The 21,197-nt window shown below is 48.1% G+C and overlaps 1 protein-coding gene across 5 annotated transcripts in view; it reads left to right on the forward strand.

Moving 5' to 3' along the window:
• Positions 1 to 21,197, forward strand: part of TSPAN18 (tetraspanin 18) — a 215,568-nt gene that overhangs the window by 18,333 nt on the left and 176,038 nt on the right. The window lies entirely within an intron of this gene.

The raw sequence follows: 21,197 nt of genomic DNA on the forward strand, positions 1-21,197 counted from the left end.
ATTCCAGCCAGTTCAGTAGTAATGGGACGAGAACCTTGTGTGGCAGCGGTCAGAACTTGGGCCTGGGGTCAGGCCATCATGGGTAGATTCTGACCCTGTCACTTTCTTGTGTGTGTGTGTGTGTGTGTGTGTGTATGTGTATGAGAGAGAGAGAGAGAGAGAGCAACCTCGAGGTGGTTTCTTTTCATTCCATGTGAAACTAGATAAGAGCAGTGCAGGTTGGTGGGAAGCTGAGTAACTCCATCAGGTCCTGCCATGAACACGAGTCCTCAGAAGTTTGGGGAGAGGTGTGTGCAAGGGTAGGAATTCCCCACATTTTGAGCTGGACGTCTCCCAAGCACTGCAGGCATTCCGGGTCTTGCCTTCAGTCTCCGATGTGGATGTGGGCGTGGACGGGCATGTTGGGTGCCTTCCTCTGCCACCCCAGGGAGCCCCAAAGCTCTATAGAAGGCAAAGACTTTGGAGGTGAAGATACAGCTGTTCCCAAAGGGGGAGATGCTGTTTTAAGACAATCCAAGGACTCAGTTTTGGGTACCTTTGGCTAAAAATGACCTGGAAAGGCAGATCTGCAGATGTGAGGGATCTTTTAGTATTTTTGAGCTTAAAAGAAAAAAAAAAAAATTCTAGCATGAGCAAGGGGAGAAGAGCGAGAAGGAGCCATCTGGCCTGGTTGAGGGGAGAAAATGAAATTGCTTGGTTTTCATTTGCAGCAAAGCGCACTGTGAGTTTTTCTGCAAATGTTAATAAAGATAGAAAGCGGTGGGACCACAGAGGTGCCCCCCGCCCCTCCCTGGCTGCTGCTGGAAGCTCTTCATCTTGGAGCCCTCCCTGGGTTTGTGTGGATTATCGCATTGGAAAACAACAATTTTCAACCATGTTGGGTCACCGAACTCAGCTGCATTAGGGAAAATCTCTTTCTTGGAGCCCAGGGATCAGCTTGAGAATGACTTCTCGCCGGCTGTGGGCCGAGGCCTTGTCTCTGAGCTGAGATCCCAGCCCGCGGCCAGCCTGGACGCTGTCTCCACTGTTTACTGCTTAGCGGGGAAGAAGTGAACCAGATGTGATTGGTGCGGGATGAATGAGGTTACCATTGTGTTTCTGGCTTTTCCAGTAGTTCCTAATTGGTTGTGAGAGGTCCCCTGGAGAGAGTGAAAGAGCCCTGGATTAGCAATGGGGAGATGGTTCAAGTTCCCCTTGGGCAAGGCACTAGCCCTCTCTGGACTTGTTTGCCACCCATAAAACCCATAGCCAAAAACCCAAACAAACAAAAATATCCCAGGGCAGAGATAAATTATCTTCATGGCAAGCTTCTTGGGTTGGCGTGGGAATCAGAATCAGAGCAATTGAAGAATGGAGCCAGGCTTGGGTTTGGTCCCTTCTCTGTTTCTTACCCATCCAGATGTTAAAAAAGCTGAGCCACTTGAGAAAGGAGCAAGCATTTCCAGAGGCCAATACTGAATAGCAGGAGCAGCAAATACACACGTGGGCATGCTAAGTTGCTCCAGTCGTGTCCGACTCTTTGCAAACCTATGGACCATAGCCTGCCAGGCTCCTCTGTCCATGGGATTCTCCAGGCAAGAATCCTGAGTGGGTTGCCATGCCCTCATCCAGGGGATCTTCCCAACCTAGGCGTCTAACCCACATCTCCAAAGTCTCCTGTACTGGGAGATGGGTTCTTTACCACTAGCGCCAACTGGGAAGGCCTGGTGGCAAATACATTTAATCTCAAATGCCAACTCTGATCAATTAGTAGGGTCTGCTGAAGGGTAGATCAGGCTGGGTTACTTGGGCTCAGCAGGAAGGAGGGCCAAGATCAATTATTGATGTCTGTTATGGTTGGAGGAAGTTGGAGTGTTAGCCCACAGGGTAGATTTAGGGTACCCTAGGGTGCTAGGTAGGCTTCCCAGGTGGCACTAGTGGTAAAGAGCCCACCTGCCAATGCAGGAGACACAAAGAGATGTGGGTTCAATGCCTAGGTCGGGAAGATCCCCTGGAGGAGGGCACGGCACTCTAGGATTCTTGCCTGGAGAATCCCATGGACAGAGGAGCCTGGCGGGTGACAGTCCAGAGGGTCACACAGAGTCAGACACGACTGAAGTGATGGAGCACCTCCAGGGTGCTAGAGACTAGCTGCTTGGAAGCTGGGTGCTCTGCTGTCACTGGCTTTGTGCTCTATGGCCTCACGCAAAGGTTCTTAATTAGGATGCATTCCCAAATAATCATGCCTGGGTGTCTGTGTTCTCAGGAAGTCTCATCAGTACTAGCGCAGTGCTGGGCATGTGTAGTTTGAAGAGATTGTTCAAATGATTGCAATGTGTTGGGCTGGCCAAAAATTCTTTCGGATTTTTCTATAAGATGTTACAGAAACATCTGAACAAATTTTTAGGCCAACCCAGTAATTTTATCCTCATAGAGAACTATGGATGGAGGTTCAATGACATTGTACAGGAGACAGGAATCAAGACCATTCCCAAGAAAAAGAAATGCAAAAAAGCAAAATGGCTGTCTGAGGAGGCCTTACAAATAGCTGTGAAAAGAAGGAAAGTGAAAAGCAAAGCAGAAAAGGAAAGATATACCCATTTGAATGCAGAGTTCCAAAGAATAGCAAGGAGAGATAAGAAAGCCATCCTCAGTGATCAGTGCAAAGAAATAGAGGAAAACAACAGAATGGGAAAGACCTGAGATCTCTTCAAGAAAATTAGAGATACCAAGGGAACATTTCATGCAAAGATGGGCTCAATAAAGGACAGAAATGGTAGGGACCTAACAGAAGCAGAAGATATTAAGAAGAGGTGGCAAGAATACACAGAAGAACTGTACAAAAAAGATCTTCACGGCCCAGGTAATCACGATGGTGTGATCACTCACCTAGAGCCAGACATCCTGAAATGTGAAGTCAAGTGGGCCTTAGGAAGCATCACTATGAACAAAGCTAGTGAAGGTGATGGAATTCCAGTTGAGCTATTTCAAATCCTGAAAGATGATGCTGTGAAAGTGCTGCACTCAATATGCCAGCAAATGTGGAAAACTCAGCAGTGGCCACAGGACTGGAAAAGGTTAGTTTTCATTCCAGTCCCAAAGAAAGGCAATGCCAAAGAATGCTTAAACTACCGCACAATTGCACTTATTTCACACACTAGTAAAGTAATGCTCAAAATTCTCCAAGCCAGACTTCAGCAGTACGTGAACTGTGAACTTCCAGATGTTCAAGCTGGTTTTAGAAAAGGCAGAGGAACCAGAGATCAAATTGCCAACATCCGCTGGATCATCGAAAAAGCAAGAGAGTTCCAGAAAAAACATCTATTTCTGCTTTATTGACTATGCCAAAGCCTTTGACTGTGTGGATCAGAATAAACTGTGGAAAATTCTTCAAGAGATGGGAATACTAGACCACCTGACCTGCCTTTTGAGAAACCTATAAGCAGGTCAGGAAGCAACAGTTAGAACTGGACATAGAACAACAGACTGGTTCCAAATAGGAAAAGGAGTACATCAAGGCTGTATATTGTCACCCTGCTTATTTAACTTCTATGCAGAGTACATCATGAGAAACGCTGGGCTGGAAGAAGCACAAGCTGGAATCAAGATTGCCGGGAGAAATATCAATAACCTCAGATATGCAGATGACACCACCCTTATGGCAGAAAGTGAAGAACTAAAGAGCCTCTTGATGAAAGTGAAAGAGGAGAATGAAAAAGTTGACTTACAGCTCAATAGTCAGAAAACTAAGATCATGGCATCCGGTCCTATCACTTCATGGGAAATAGATGGGGAAACAGTGGAAACAGTGACAGACTATTTTTCTGGGCTCCAAAATCACTGCAGATGGTGATTGCAGCCATGAAATTAAAAGATGCTTACTCCTTGGAAGGAAAGTTATGACCAACCTAGACAGCATATTCAAAAGCAGAGACATTACTTTGCCAACAAAGGTCCATATAGTCAAGGCCGTGGTTTTTCCAGTGGTCGTGTATGGATGTGAGAGTTGGACTATAAAGAAAGCTGAGCACAGAAGAATTGATGCTTTTGAATTGTGGTGTTGGAGAAGACTCTTGAGAGTCCCTTGGACTGCAAGGAGATCCAACCAGTCCATCCTAAAGGAGATCAGTCCTGGGTGTTCATTGGAAGGACTGATGTTGAAGCTGAAACTCCAGTACTTTGGCCATCTGATGTGAAGAGTTGACTCATTTGAAAAGACCCTGATGCTGGGAAAGATTGAGGGCAGGAGGAGAAGGGGATGACAGAGGATCAGATGGTTGGATGGCATCACCGAGTCAATGGACATGGGTTTGGGTGAACTCTGGGAGTCGGTGATGGACAGGGAGGCCTGGTGTGCTGTGATTCATGGGGTCGCAAAGAGTTGGAGACAACTGAGCGACCGAAATGAACTGAACTGAACTGAGAGAAATAGTCGCTGAAGGACGGCCTTTGACACTAACTGAGGTCTCAGTCACTCATCAGTGTGGTGAGGGGGAATGTTAGAATCTTCCCTACTGTATCAGATGAACGTGTGAGGCACTGCAGAAGATGGTTTGGCTGGTGGCTACAATGAATGAAGAGCATAGGCCAAAGGTGCAACATGAACATGGTGGCCTGCAGGCCAGATTCTAGCTGGAGATGTATTTTGTTTAAGGCGCACAATGTTTAGGACGTAACCGACTCAACATTAAAATATTGGGTGTGCGTGCGTGCTTAGTCGCTTCGGTCATGTCCGACTCTTTGCGACCCAGTGGACGGTAGCCCACCAGGATCCTCTGTCCATGGGATTCTCCAGGCAAGAATACTGGAGTGGGTTGCCATTTCCTTCTCCAGGAGATCTTCCTGACCTGGGGATCGAACCTGTGTCTGCCTGCATCTCCTGCATTGCAGGTGGATTCTTTACCTACTGAGCCACCTAGGAAGCCCAGCTAAAGCATACATAGACCATGCATACAGAGATCATATGAGCCAAGAATTCCACTCTTAAGTATACTTCCAATAGGAAGTGTACATGTGCTCCTAAAAGGCATGTATAAGAATGTCTGTGCCCTCGTTCTCCATAAGAGATGATACCTGGAAACAACTCAGTTTTCATCAGTCCTAGAATGGATATAGGAGTGCTACACAGCAGAGAATGAATGCACTCTTGCTGCTGATGGCAGTTTGGGGGGAATCTCAGAAAACTGATATTGAGCAGAAGACCCCAGAGGTGAAAACGAATACACAGAAGGATTCTATTTATATAAAGTTCAAAGTCAGCGAAATGAAGCAATGGTGTTAAATCAAGCCATGATAGTGGTTCCATTTGGGCGTAAGTCAGGAAGAGCCTGGAAGAGGGCACCAGGGGCTTCTGGGAGCTGGTTTGTTTCTTTTCGTGTTCTGCTTGCTGGGTTTACAGGTGTGTCCAGTTTGGGACTATTCATGGAGCTGTGCATTTCAGATCCAGGTACTTTTCTGCTTATAGGTTATATTTCAATATATTGCATTGTTAACAGAAAACAGAATTCTAGCCAGTTGAAAAAGAGATGTAGTATAGAACTCTAGGTTTCTGGTTTCCTCGACAAAGGGGCGCCTTCAGGGCAAGAGCAGGCTGAGGGTGAGCAGGGGCTGCCCCCTCGGGGCAGATTGTCTGTTTCAGGTCGTTTGTTGGGATTTGCCTTTGAAACGCTGCCCTCGGGGACTCCCAGCCTCCTTCAGAGAGAAAGGCTTTGTTGGTGAGTGATGGGTGACATAGAATGGGCAAAGTCTCCAGGTCAGGCTGGCTTCGGTCCCGACCACACAGACACTTAAAATTTTGTAGACATTGGGCAAGTTATTTAGTCTCTCTGAGCCTCGGTTAACCTGTTTGCAAAGCCAGAAGAGTAACACCCACTGCAAAGGATTGTTCAGGGGTCGGGACAAGATTAGGATGAGAAAATGCGTGGTGTGTCTTGTGGCTGGGTCTGCCTGGCAGAGCGACATTTGCCTGGTGCTGTCCCTTCATGTCCACTGGGAGCATGAGAGGCTATGGTCACTGAGATGTGGCCCACGTCCCTTTACTGAAGTCGATGTGGGAGATGGGAGACCTTCTCTCTGGTCTAGTCCTGTGCACCAGGGCCTGGCTTTCATGGAAGGGCAGGGCCTTCCTCTGGCTGGTCAGGGCCAGGCGCCCAGGCAAAGTGATGCCCACAGCTCCTAATAGCTAATACTGCCCATCATGGTGCCAGGTACTCCTGCAGAGGCGGGCATCTGCTTTGCCCTGTGGACAGCTGGGAACCTGCCATCTTCACTCCCTTCTTGGTCCTGGTGCCTGCTTCTCCATCCTGCTTGCAGTGGCCAGAGCAGCCCTCCTTAAGGGAGGGTCCTCAGGAACAGAGTGCTTCTGGAAGGTGCTTGCTGGCTGCATCTCCGCTGCTCACCAGGCTTCCTTATCCCAGGAATCACCCGGGCGAGGAAATGTAGGGACCAAGGGACTTCCCCTGTCCAAGCCTCAGTGGCCTGATCTGGAAAGTGGGTGTTGATCACACCTGCTCCTCAGGACTGTTCAAGAATCCTGACTGTGAATGTTACCATCGCTGTTACTGTCGGCCGTGAGAATGCATCAGGTGGGCCATTGAGGGTGGACTTTGGGGTAAACGATGTGGTTTGAAATGGGCTCTTTGTCTCAGAACAATCTGTTTTGATTTATTTGACTGTGGGAATTTGAAAACGGCCCAAATGCTTTTCCTCCTCTTGTTCTCTCTCTCCAACACTCGGATTTCCCCTCACTCGCCCGTTCATTCACTCCCCGCTCAGAGCCCTCTTGCTCACGCTTGTTCACACTTCTCTGCTCACAGTTGAAGTGCAGCGGGGAGGTCAGATGCCCCAGAGGTTTCTCCTTCTTCCTCAGAGGCTCGTGCTCTCATGAGCCTTACACTCTCTACTTACACTCGGAGGTGTGAACGGTCATTTTCACACTCAGACTTCCCTCCTGACCCTTGCTTCGCCTCATCCCCTCCACTCCCCGCCCCTCCAAGTCCCAGCAGAGCCTTGAGGTCAGGAGATCTGATTCTCACCCAGTTTCTTTAACCCAAAGACTCTATGGCTGTGTGACGCAGGCAGAATCACTCAGCCTCTCTGGACCTTGGTTTCCTCTCTCACAACAGAGGCGAAGCGACCAGTTTGCATTTAGAGAGATCGTCACTTTCTTCTGCAGTATCTCAGAGGCTCAGAGATAAAGTTCCTTCCACATCTTAATTTCCCTGACGCTGCAAATGAGTGGATTCCATCTCATTAGGCAGACTGTGCGCCAACCTGAAGTTGCTCTTTAGCCATTTCCCAGTGCTGAGGAGACATCGTTTTATTTGGAGCCTAGAACTTAAAATGAGGTCAGGAGAAACCAGAAAGTTCAAGACGGTGATTCATGCTTGACTTTGGAGGGACACAACGTCATAACATCTCACTGGATCCCATTCCTCTTCTTCTTGGTGTCCCCAGGAGAGGTGACCAGGGAAACAGGGATGGTGGTCAGCTTGCCACTGCTGATGCGGGAAGGGGGTGGAAATCAGGAGAAAGATGCTATGCTTCCTGCACCGAGCCCAGCGGAAGGATCCACTTTACTTTGTGTCCCTGTCTTTGCCCCAGGTTATGGCAAAAAATGGCATATACTGTCCTCCTGAGTACTTGCAACAGCCCTACAGGTTATGTATGAAAATCATTCCCATTTTAAGGGTGGTGAGACAGGAGCCTGGGAGGCATAGCTGGGTCTGTGACAGGGCAGCGACCTGCACTTGTGCTAAGCTTTGACCCCCAAAGCACGCTGTCCTGAGTGGCCCAGTGGTGCCGACGTGGAGTGGGAAGAAATGGGATTTCAAGATGGGAGTCTGAAAATTAATCCTCCTCTAGTACAAGCTCCTTATGAACCTTGGGTAAATCTCTTACCCTCTTTGGGCCTCAGTCACTCATTGTAAAGGATTCCTAGGTGGCTCAGTGGGTGAAGAATCTGCCTGCAATGCAGGAGGCACAAATTCGATCCCTGAGTCAGGAAGATCCCCTGGAGGCGGGCATGGTAACCCACTCCAGTATTCTTGCCTGGAGAATCCCATGAACTGAAGAGCCTGGCAGGCTACAGTCCAGAGGGTCACAAAGAGTCAGACGCAACTGAAGCGGCTGAGCACACATGCATGCACATTCAGAGAGCCCATCCCAGAGTCAGAGGCATTCTGTCCCCAGTGCTGTTCCACACGGACCACTATGAGGCCTTTGGATGAAAAACCATTTGCCCGTCAGATGACCTTGGAAGTTTCTTAACCAAGGTGCCATCTTCAGCATCCCAGATTCCAGACGCCAAAGTGAAAAAGGTCTGGGATGACTTAGTCCAGTGGCATTCAACTTACTTGTGGTCACAGACCTCAAAAAAAGTTCACCGTGAAGCCTCCAAAACAACTCAGAGAGGAGCTGCCCTGGTGAAGCAGGCATAGGCGGCTGGTACCCCCTCTCCTCTCCCTCTCCTCGTGGGTGTCTCCTGAGGAACCCCTGGGAAACCCATTCTGAGAATCACAGGCCATTAGGTAACAGTTAATGAAACTGAGATCCTGAAAGGGGCATGAACTCACCCAGGCATCAGAGGCCGACACGTCTGCTAGAATCATTTTCATTAGCAGTATCATTTCCCATTTTAAGAAGAGGGCTCTCCTGTGTTTCTTTTGGCCATTGATCTTAATTAATCACCTAGAGATGTGTTTTTCAATATTGACACTTAGCGGCTGACATTTCTGAATTATTCTCTTCTGCCTTCCTCAAAGTCATAGGTAGAGGTGGATGGATATTTATTGTTAAATCAAGGAAAATGGGGCTTTTGGCTTGGAATCTTCTGAAACAGAGTATTTACCCAAACAATCCTGCCCAACTCTGTAAACATATTTGACCAAAGTAAATAATAATAAATTGTGGGCAGAATGAATCCACAGATATGGTAGTTTGTAGGGGCTCTTAAGAGCCCTATTGAGATGAAGTACTTTCCCCACTCCCCCTTTTGCAGCCCTCCACCCCAATTTGGTTTTCCAGATCACAGGGTATTCTTCCCTCAACACCTAATTTCCGCACAGATTTAACCAGCAGTGACCTGCCACGTGAAGAGCTTTACTAAGAATCAATAGGCATGGGTCTCTGGTATGTGCTGCACGTCTGCTGTATATAAAACACCCCAGAAGCGACAGCAAGATTGATGCTGGCAAGACATCTGGGGCGTCACAGCACAGCGGGTCCCTCTTGCCCATTTTAAGGGCAAGGCCATGGCCCAGAGATGCTTGGTGGCTTGCCCAAGGTCACACAGTGATTTGGAGGCAGGAGCCCATGTCCTCCAGGATTCCAAGGCCAGGTCCCCTTCCAACACGCTGAACCCCTCTTTGCTGAAGCCAGGCTGCCCTTTGCTTTAAGATACAGGTAATAAACCAGTCTGTAGTGCCTGTGTGGGCAAGGAGAGAGATGGAGTGTGCTATTAATTAGAGGCTACCTTTTAGAGTCCCTGAACGGGGTTAGCTAGAAGAGTTGCCATCAGAGCAGGGAGAGAAGTGTTCTGAGACATGTGCTGAGCATCCACTGAGTCCTGATGGGAGATTCCAAGAATGGAGAAGAGCACTCCCAGCCTGCAAGTGTGGGAGAGACACATGTGAATTCAATTCAAGGCTGGCGAGGTTTGCGCTCGACTTCCCAGCACATGGTGCTGTGGGAGTGGGTGGGAACACGGTCTTCTCCAAGCCTGACCCTGGCAGCCTGGCAGATGTGTTTATTTCTTCCTTTTCCACTTGGGAGGCAGGCGTCTGGCAGGGTGGTTAGGCAGGCAGGCTGTGGGGGCCAGGCTGCCTGGGGTTCAGATCCTGGCTCTTACTGTTGAGATTCAGAATCTGAGGCTAACTGGTATGCTTCCATTTCCTCATCTGTAGAATGGGAAGAGTAATGGTAGTTTTGGCATGGATGGTGTGATGGTGAGGCCTTAATGATGTGGTCCACTTAGGTGCTTAGAGCCCCATATGCCCTGACAGACGGGATGAGCAAGCAGCTTGTATTAGCTAGCCTGGGGATCTTACATGGGTGCGTATTTCTCCGTTTAAAAAATAATGTTTATTGCTTTTTTTCTGATTGTAAAAATCACTCATACACAAACACCAGTTACCTAAAGATGCCCCCTGGTAACATTTTGCTGTAGTTTTTTTCCACTTTTACCGCTGTGCATTGTGTGCATGTATGTATGTGTGTGTGTGTGTGTGTGTAATTGGGTGTGTACTGTCGAAGTATACTTTTCAAAAAATTATAAATCCTGAATCACATGTAAATCTAAAATGAACAAAGACCAAAGACTGATTTAACTTGTAAGTGAGGGAGCCAACAGGAGAAGCTCGTGGGTAAAGCTGGTTCTCAGGAGAACTAGAGAGTCAGCAGTTATGTAGGCAAGGGAGAAAGAATACTGGGATAAGATGGCTGGATTGGATACACAAAGCTTAATCCCACCTTTGGGTTATCTTTTCTACCAGACTGAAAAACATCTACAAATTCATCTGTGACCTCCCATGAGTCAAAGTCACATTTCTCTAGAATCCTCTAGATCAGCGGTCCCCCACCCCTTTTTGTCACCAGGGGCCTATTTCACGGAAGATAGCTTTTCCACAGACCTGGCTGGGGAGGGGAGGATGGTTTCAGGATGATTCAATCTCATTGCATTTATTGTGCACTTTATTTCTATTATTATTACATCAGCTCCACCTCAGATCATCAGGCATTAGATCCTGGAGGTCTGGGACCCCTGCCCTAGATAATTGCTCCTTGGGTGAGTCTGCTTAACAGTGCTCCAGTGTGATGTTGAAAGTTCAGTTATTTATCCTACCAGTGTGTATATATTCTTCCTGATCATATCCTAGCTAACGGCATGCTTCACCTTCCAAACTTAATATTCCCTCACATTCAATTTTTTTTCAAAAGCAAGTTTCGAGGAAGGACCAGGTGTCCCCCAATGGTGTGACTTGTCCTTCAGCCCAGCTTGATTGAGGTACCCCACCCTCCCCACCAGGGAGGCCTGGCGTGCTGCAGTTCATGGGGTCACAAAGAGTCGGACACGACTGAGCGACTGAACTGAACTGAACCGAACCCCCCCACCTTGGGGTCCCAGGGCAACTACATTGGCCTCAGTCGCCTGCTGCATTTTCTTGTATTTGTCAATTTCCTTCTGTCTCCCCATCTAGACTGAGTTTTCTGAGAGCAGAGATTTGTTGAGCCGAACCGTCTTCCTGATCCTTCTTTCCCAAGCACCTAATAGGTGACACATAGTGATTCTTCTGCCACGCTTGTCGAGTGAGCGAACAGGCATGTTAAGAGGCCTGGCCTTCGTCCATTACAAAAGATGAACTGTGCTGTTCCGAGCTAGCAGGGCTCCTCTCCAGGACTGGCTGTGTGCTTCTGTTGAGTCAGAGAAGCTCCCAACCCCCACTTAGTATCTCAGCCTTCTGACTGCCCCCCCTCACCCCCCATGCCTGATTCTGCCATTTAATTGTGTTTGGAGGGCTCTACACACTCAGTCTAGATAACGCAGCTCTCTCTTCTCTGTAGCACTCTTGAGACTGAGCTGAGTTCCTAACTTTCTTTTTCCTAATCAAGGTCTGAAAGGGGTAAAAAGTTCTTGGCCACCTCCAGCTGTGGAGGGAGAGGGGTGATGGAAGGATTAATCTCTGAGCGATGAATTTTAAAGCCCTCTTGTTCCATGTGTTGGGAAAAACCCATCAAAATGCTAATAGATCTGCCGTCTCACCTCCCGCAGACCCTTTTCTGCATTGGAATATATTTACAGGGAAATATATTGAGCAGGGAAGAATTACAAGGAGTTGAGGTGCCTTTTTCCGATTCCACCGCAGCCCTGCGGGTTGTAAAGGCTGAATTAATAGCCCCACATTGCAGAGGAGAGCTGTGGTGGGCTGCAGGCTTGGCCCTTCAGTTATGAGTTCTCAGCTTTCGGCTTCCTGGCTAACGGCAGGGCGGCTGGTTTGGAAACATCTCTATTACTGTCGTGTGGCTTTTTAATACTGATTCTCTCAGAGGCAGAATAGCCTCAGACAGGCGTTCCCGTAGGTATAAAGCTGGCTGCACAGTGGATCCCCATTGAGTTCAGGGTCTGCAGCGTGTTGAGACTCATTTTATGCCAAAGTCAGCTTCAGCACTGAGACGGTCTCAGCTTTTCTTGAACCCTATACTGGGAAATGCTGGATTGTTCTTGAAGCCTTTGAAACGCCAGACATCTTTGTCCAAACAGCCCAAAGGCCTGAGAACTTCTCAGATGCATCCTCTGGAGACAGGATACTTACGGGGTTAGCCTAATGCACACTGGACTCCAGAGAAGCGGCTCCAGAACTTTGGCTACAGACAGCATCATGAGCGCTGGTCCTCCCTCTGCCTGGTCCAGCTCCGTCACGGCAGACAAGTGACCTCTCTGAGCATCACTTCCTCCCTTTGTTAGTGAAGAGGAGGATGCTGGCCACTTAGCACAAGAGTACTGGGGCTCAGATCTTTCCTTTCTCTGTGCTTCAGGTGACACAGTGAAGCTGGGGCCAAGCAAGTCAGGCTCCATCTTCAGAGAAAAGTCCCTCAAACCATTAGGGCTCCTGGGTCCCTCTGGGAGCTTGTCTGGCAGGTCTGCGGTAGCCCCAGTCTCCTTGTGAGAATGAGTGAGCCTTACTTGGCAGATAGTCTTATTGATTCTTTTCCCCTTTCACTATGAACTAAACCAATGTTTGGGCTTCCCCCATGGCACTAGTGGTAAAGAACCCACCTGGCAGTGCAGGAGACATAAGAGATGTGGGTTCGATCCTTGGGTCAGGAAGATCCCCTGGAGGAGGGCATGGCAACCCACTCCAGTATTCTTGCCTGGAGAATCCCCATAGACAGAAGAGCCTGGCGGGCTACAGTCCATGGGGTCGCAAAGAGTCGGACATGACTGAAGCGACTTAACATGCTCACAAACCAGTGTTTAGTTACCTAAAAACCCTGTGGCTCAGTTCACTTTCCTCATCTGAGAAATGGGAAGAGTGGCAATTCTCTCCTTGCAGCATGGGAGGAAGAGGAATGAAGATCAGAAGTACAGTCTGCTCCAGGGGAGGCACAGCCTTTGTCCCCCCGCCCCTTCAGGTACCAAAAAGTGCTTCCAGTCGGGAAAGAGGGGGAGCAGATGCAGAGCATTGCCCGCTGATGAAGGGCAGTCTCACCAGTTGCCCTTCCTGTTCTGTCAGGCACCGAGGGGTGGCATCTGTCCCATGGATCCCAGTACCATGCAGAGAGCACCAGAGACCCTGACTGGCATGTGCGGAACAACTCCAGGCCTGACAGCAGGTGCCGAGAAGGGGAGATGATCACCAACGACAGTTGCAGTGAGAATTAACAGTTTCACATGTTAATTTGTGGGGAAGGTGCCTCTCTCTTCGGGGGCCCTTCCACCCTCCCCAAGCCACCAAGAGCTATTGAGCTCAGCTTGGGAGTCCCTCACCGACCAGGCAGATCATCCTGGGCCCTGGCTAGCAGTGCCAGCGCCCCCTGCACTGTGCCCGATGGCAGGTGCATCCCTCCCCTCCCCGAGCAAAGATAAATCATACCTCCCAGTCTTTCTGAGGATGTCACGGCTCCCACTTCAGCCCCATCGAGACCCTGGGACACAATTAACAGGCTCATTCAGGGACTCATCACGGGAACAGAGGGTGATGGGGCTGAGTGACAGGGCGGGCGGCCCTGGGAAGCCCTCTCCCTCCCCCAGCGAGACAAGTGCAGGTGGAGAGGCAAGGCAGAGGCGTGATGAGCTCAGGCGGCTTCATTAAGGGTTGCCCAGGGGATCTTTGAGATGCAGGACGCAGCAGGAACTCGTCCTGAACAAGCCTTGGCTCCTCTCCCTCTCCCCCACCCCCACGCCAACCCCCTGCCTTGCTAATTTAAAACAAAGCCAAACAAAGCCCCAGCTTTGCTTTGGAGCCATAAACTGCAGAGCTTTTATCCATCTACAAGCGATGCATCCGGCTGGCTGCAGCCCAGCCTGGATCCTGTGGCCTGGCATCGGTGTGGGGCGAGGGGGCCCAAGGCTGAGCTGGCTTCCAGGACTCGCCGAGGATGCTGTCCCTTCTTGGGGCTCAAGACCCAGAGTCCTTGTGATCACAGAATTCAGAAGGAAGGCTGGTCCATGTAGGGTGGCTAGTAGATAGGGAGGGAGAAAAACAGAGAGAGAGAGAGAAAGAGAGAGAGAAAACAGGAGCTAGCCAGGAAAAGGCTCATCATTGAGCTGATCACCTTCTTTTCTGTCCTTTTCTTGCTGCCTCTTCCAGGAAGACTTCCCAGCTCTCCACTCTGAAATCCTACTGACTTGGGATTCTAGGATATCAAGAGGCTCTCAATTAGTCATCTTCAACATCATCTGGAAACTTACTATGTAATCAGTTAGAAAGTCCATCTATTGTGAATTAAAGTGGTAGGCTGTACAATAGGGTGTAGATGCCACCGGTTCTGAGTGTAGACCCCTGAGGGAGAGAGGGCAGGGTCCGAGGACTGTGCTTGGAACCACTGATCATGGCCACTACCCTCTTTATAGAAAGTAGCAACAAGTTCTTTCATGTAATTTCTCTGGGCTCTGAGGGCTTATTCTGTGCTGAGCACCGTGAGAATCACTTATAATCCCTTAGCTCATCTAATTGGAGAAGGCAATGGCAACCCACTCCAGTACTCTTGCCTGGAAAATCCCATGGACGGAGGAGCCTGGTAGGCTGCAGTCCATGGGGTCGCTAAGAGTCGGACACGACTAAATGACTTCACTTTCACGCATTGGAGAAGGAAATGGCAACCCACTCCAGGGTTCTTGCCTGGAGAATCCCAGGGATGGGGAAGCCTGGTGGGTGAAGTCTATGGGGTCGCACAGAGTCGGACACGACTGAAGCGACTTAGCAGCACCAGCAGCTCATCTAATATACAGCTCAGGCCACTGAGGTAGGACTATGGTGGTCCAGAATTTGCATATGACTAATGTGAGGTTTAGTGGGATAAGGAACTTTCCCAAGGCCCCAAGGGTGGCAGGTGGCCTAGTTGAGACTCATACCTAGGCCTGTGGGAGAGGAAAGCCTGGTCTCTTGACCATGGTGCTCACTGCCATTTGATGCTGAGGGCATTCCACCTACCACCCACCCTGCCCCACATTGCAGAAAGGCAGCAGGCTCTAGTGGGGGTTTGCTCCCTTTGAGCCTACTCACAGGTAATCATCCAAATGGTTCTACACTGTCCACTGAGCCTGACTTTTCACCCATTTTGTTGCTGTTCATTCACTAAGTTGTGTCCGACTCCTTGTGACCCCATGGACTGCAGTACACCAGACTCCCTGTCCTTCACCATCTCCTGGAGTCTACTCAAACTCATGTCCATTGAGTTGGGGATGCCATCCAACCATCTCATCCTCTGTCATCCCCTTCTCTTACTGCCTTCAATCTTTCCCAGTATCATGGTCTTTTCCAATGAATCAACTCTTTGCATCATGTGGCCAAAGTATTGGAGCTTCAGCTTCAGCATCAGTCCTGCCAATGAATATTTAGGGTTGATTTCCTTTAGGATTGACTGGTTTGATCTCCTTGTTGTCCAAGGGACTCTCGGGAGTCTTCTCCAGCATCACAGTTTGAAAGCATTAATTCTTTGGCATTCAGCCTTCTTTATGATCCAACTCTCACATCTGTACATGACTACTGGAAAAAACATAGCCTCTTGGGGTCCACAGGAAGTTACACAAATAGTTAAGAGTCTTTCGTTCCTTCTCTTATCTCCATTAACCAAGCTCTGCCTTCCTACTTTTCATATAAAACCCGTTCTTTTATAGATACAGTCACTTCCATCCGTCCTCCTATTCATTTCTCCGTTTACCTGTCCATCCATCCATCACCCATCCATCCATCTACGTGTATCATCGGTCATCCATTTCTGTTTCCATGCATCCATGCATGCTTGCATCCATTTATCTGTACATTTCTGCATGCATGTATCCATCGTTCGTCTTTCTATATCTTTAATTATTTATCCATCTCTGCAACCAACTACAATCTAGTTCCTTTTTCTCTTCTACCATTCAGTTCTTCTTCACTCTCTACCCATCCATCTATTCATCTATCATAGCAACTATCCATTCATCCAGCTATTATGTGCTGAGTCAGGAATTGAGACCACAGAGTGGGTAAGACATCACCCACATCCTTCAGTCTGATGGAGGAGAAAAATCACATGAACAAAAAAATAGACTGTGCTTCGATGCAGACTTTACTACCTATGTACACAAATTGTTATAAGAGCCCAGAGAACAGTGATTAATCGTGCCTGTGTACGTCTGGGAAGGTTTCTCAGAGCAGATATTGAAGAAGGGTTTTGCAGGATGAGTTTTCCAAAACACTAGGACTTTTCCTAGTGATTTGGGGATGTGGGGGTGGGGCTGAAGTTCAGGATTAGGAAAGACAGAATGGACCTCCAGGCAGAATGAAAAACAGCCAGATCTGACTGAGTGTGGTGGTGTGGCATGAGTGTCCAGGTCAGTTCAGTTTGACTATGGAGTCTGTGCATATTGCAAGGACCTGAAAATGGGCCTGGAAAGGCAGCCAGGGGTCAGATGATAAAAGGTCCTGTGTATAGGTAGAGGGAGGCCAGGAAACCCACTGAAGCAGAAGAGAAAGACATGGGCTCTGTCTGACAGCAAAGGAGAGGGCATGTTGGATGGAACAGAGGCAGCAGGCTGGCAGACAAGATGGAGCCTACTTGCAGTAAGCAGACAGCCGACCTCGGGCTGTGCCCAGGCAGGGACCAGCAGGGAGCGGCAGTGAGGACAGAGAAACAGGGATGACTGGGGGGACCTGGGATGGAAGAGAAACAATGACTTGGAGAATAGGGAAGTCTTTGATTTGGGTGTCCCGTTCCACAGGGTGCTCTGCTTTTGAAAAGCCAGTAGGCTGTATACTCCTAGTATGTACACTATTGAACAAATATATATGTGTGTGTGTGTGTGTGTACTATTTCAATTTTAATATAGAGTAGAAAACATCAGGGTAGATATTTAAGTCTCTCATCTGGTCTTATCCAGGATACTAAAGTGGCTGTCAGATTTTTTTCCTATACATTTATTTTAAAATGCAGATTTGCTTTGCTTGGAAGAAAGAAGATGAGGAAGAAAATCTAAGTTTTGAACCAGACCTTGCAAAATGGGAGTACCTGGCTAGTATCATCACTAACTAGCATTGACTAAGCCCTTATTGTATATTTCATGGATTCCAAGGCACCCTTCTTTATATCTTCTGCTTCTGTTAGGTCCGTATCATTTCTGTCCTTTATTGTGCTCATCTTTGCATGAAATGTTCCCTTGGTATCTCTAATTTTCTTGAAGAGATCTCTAGTCTTTCCCATTCTATTGTTTTCCTCTATTTCTTTGCACTGATCACTGAGGAAGGCTCTCTTATCTCTCCTTGCTATTCTTTGGAACTCTGCATTCAAATGGGTATATCTTTCCTTTTCTCCTTTGCCTTTCACTTCTTTTCTTTTCATAGCTGTTTGTAAGGCCTCCTCAGACAACCATTTTGCATTTCTTTTTCTTGGGGATGGTCTTGATCACTGCCTGCTGTACAATGGCATAAGCCTCTGTCCATAGTTCTTCAGGCACTCTATTAGATCTAATCCCTTAAATCTGTTTGTCACTTCCACTGTATAATCTAAGGGATTTGATTTAAATCATACCTGAATGGTCTAGTGGTTTTCCCTACTTCCTTCAGTTTAAGTCTGAATTTGGCAATAAGGAGTTAATGATCTGAGCCACAGTCAGCACCTGGTCTTGTTTTTGCTGACTGTATAGAGCTTCTCCATATTTGGCTGCAAAGAATATAATCAATCTGATTTCAGTATTGATCATCTGGTGATGTCCATGTGTAGAGTCTTCTCTTGTTTTGTTGAAAGAGGGTGTTTGCTATGACCAGTGTGTTCTCTTGGTAAAATTCTATTAGCCTTTGCCCTTCTTCATTTTGTACTCCAAGGACAAATTTGCCTGTTACTCCAGGTACCTCTTGACTTCCTACTTTTGTATTTCAGTCCCTTATAATGAAAAGGGCATCTTTTTTGGGTGTTAGTTCTAGAAGGTCTTGTAGGTCTTCATAGAACCATTCAACTTCAGCTTCTTCAGCATTGCTGGTTGGGGCATAGACTTGGATTGTTGTAATATTGAATGGTTTGCCTTGAAAACGAACAGAGATCATTTTGTTGTTTTTGAGACTGCACCCAAGTACTGCATTTCGAACTCTTTTGTTGACTATGAGGACTACTCCATTTCTTCTAAGGGATTCTTGCCCATAGTAACTCTTAAAGAGACAGGAATACCAGACCATCTGACCTGCCTCCTGAGAAATCTGTATGCAGTCAAGAAGCAACAGTTAGAACTGGACATGGAACAACAGACTGGTTCCAAGTTGGGAAAGAAGTATGTCAAGGTTGTATATTGTCACCCTGCTTATTTAACTTATATGCAGAGTACATCATGCTAAATGCCAGGCTGGATGAAACACAAGTTGGAACCAAGATTGCTGGTAGAAATATCAATAACCTCAGATATGCAGATGACACCACCCTTGTGGCAGAAAGCGATGAACTAAAGCGCCTCTTGATGAATGTGAAAGAGGAGAGTGAAAAGGTTGGCTTAAAGCTCAACATTCAGAAAATGAAGATCATGGCATCCACTCCCATCACTTCATGGCAAATAGATGGGGAAACAGTGACAGACTTTATTTTTGGGGGCTCCAAAATCACTGCAGATGGTGATTGCAGCCATGAAATTAAAAGACGCTTACTCCTTGGAAGGAAAGTTATGACCAACCTAGACAGTATATTAAAAAACAGAGACATTACTTTGCCAACAAAGGTCCATCTAGTCAAGGCTATGGGTTTTCCAGTGGTCACATATGGATGTAAGAGTTGGACTATAAAGAAAGCTGAGCATTGAAGAATTGATGCTTTTGAACCGTGGTGTTGGAGAAGACTCCTGAGAGTCCCTTGGACTGCAAGGAGATCCAACCAAGTCCGTCCTACTGGAAATCAGTCCTGAATATTCATTGAAAGGACTGATGCTGACGCTGAAAATTCCATACTTTGGCCACCTGATGTGAAGAACTGACTCCTTGGAAAAGACTCTGACGCTGGGAAAGATTGAAGGCAGGAGGAGAAGGGGACGACAGATGGTTAGATGGCATCACCGACTCAATGGACATGAGTTTGAGCAAGTTTTGGGAGTTGTTGATTGACAGGGAAGCCTGGCGTGCTGCAGTCCATGGGGTTGCAAAGAGTTGCTCAGACAACTGAGCGACTGAACTGAACTGAAGGCACCCTTGTTAAAAAAATACTTTAAGGTCTCTGAAATGAGGGTGCATCATACAAAAAGTGATGCCTTAATCAAATAGCTTAACAGGCACTGTTTTCTCTTTATCAGAAACCCATAAAATGATGGTGCAATTATAACCCATGGAGTCTTACATTCAAGAGAGAGGGTATTACGTGTCAGGCTCTTAGCTGAGTCCTGTGTGTACATTCGTCATGTCATCCTCACATTGTATGAGTCATCAGCTGTTGTTAACCCTGTTTCCCAGATGAGGAGCTGAGGCGTGGAGCAGGAAGTTCATTTGCTCAAGGTCACAGAGCTTGTCAGAGGTGGACTCAGGATTCTACAGTTTATTGTGATCCACATAGTCAAAGGCTTTAGCGTAGTCAGTGATGCTGCAGCTGAAAGCTCCAATAATTTAGCCACCTGATGTGAAGAGCCAACTCATTGGAAAAGACCGTGATGTTGGGAAAGATTGAAGGCAGGAAGAGAAGGGGGCGACAGAGAACGAGATGGCTGGATGGCGTCACCGACTCAACGGACATGAGTTTGAGCAAGCTTTGGGAGATGGTAAGGACAGGAAGGACAAGAAAGCCTGGCGTGCTGCAGTCCATGGGTTCACAAAGAGTGAGTGAGCGACTGAACAACAACAGAATTCCAACCTGTTTCACTTTAAACCTGCAGGTGGAGGGGGTGGGTGGGGGACTTTGGATAAAAGCAAGAGCAAGTCCAGGGCACAAGACTGCCTGGTCAACCTCAGACTCCATCACCCTGCCGGCCACCTTTCGATGCTGCCTCTTGTCACCAGCCCCCAGCCCCGGCCCCGACATTGCCGTCTTGGCCCTAAACCCTAGGATTCTTTTCCCCTCCTCAGAGGGCTCTGGGTCTAACATCTGTAGTGACTTCCTCCCCCACAGAGAGGATGGGGCTGGGAGGAGATCTCAGGGGAGAGGGGAAGAAATTCCGAGCCCAGCTGGTTTCCCTCACACAATGCAGATTTGCTTAAATGGGAATTAGGATTAGTGCCGGATTTCACCTCTCCTGGCAGGCTGGTAATAAACTAATCTCCTCTTAGGCGCAGGAAGACAGAATTCCATCGAAGAGTGAAGACAGCTTCAGGCTCGGGAGTGCAAAACCCGAAAAGTAATTTTGTTGTTGACGGGCCTTGCTCACACCTCCTGACACGCAGCCCGCGGCTCCTTCCCAGCGTGGCTGCAGCCTTTAATTTTGTTAATGTGTGACATTCACACAGGCTGTGTGGCTGACGGGCACACTTGACATTAATACGTGTTCCTCACGGTCCCTAGAGCTCATAAAAGCTCATTATCAGTTCTGAGCCTGTAAATGTAGTTCCCGGGCTCAGGTGGACCAGGAACACAGAGATGCTCCGGGGAAGTGGAACAGTGGACAGCTACATAAGACAAGAAATAAAATCCTGCCTCATCCAGGGAACACGACCTCCCAGGCCACCAGGAGGTGAACAGAAAAACTCTGCAGGCTGAACTCTGAGTTCAAATTTGCATTCAAGCAAAGGGGCTCCTGCCCTGCTATTTGAAGGGAGTAAATCCAGTATTGTGGGGCTTCCCTGGTGGCTCAGCACTAAAGAATTCGCCTGCCAATGCAGGAGACTTGGGTTTGATCCCTGGGTTGGGAAGATCCCCTGGAGAAGGAAATGGCAACTCACTTTAGTACTCTTGCCTGGGAAATCCCACGGACAGAAGAGCCTGGAGGGCTGCAGTCCACGGGGTCGCAAAAGAGTCAGACACGACTAAGCGGCTAAACAACACCAACAGGGAGAAGGCAGTTTGTCAAATGTGATGTTCGCGGAGCCTCTGCCTGGCCGTCCAGCTTCGAGGCATCCAGGCTG

The sequence above is a fragment of the Bos taurus genome, chromosome 15 (genome assembly GCF_002263795.3).
Source record: "Bos taurus isolate L1 Dominette 01449 registration number 42190680 breed Hereford chromosome 15, ARS-UCD2.0, whole genome shotgun sequence".
Taxonomy (NCBI): domain Eukaryota; kingdom Metazoa; phylum Chordata; class Mammalia; order Artiodactyla; family Bovidae; genus Bos; species Bos taurus.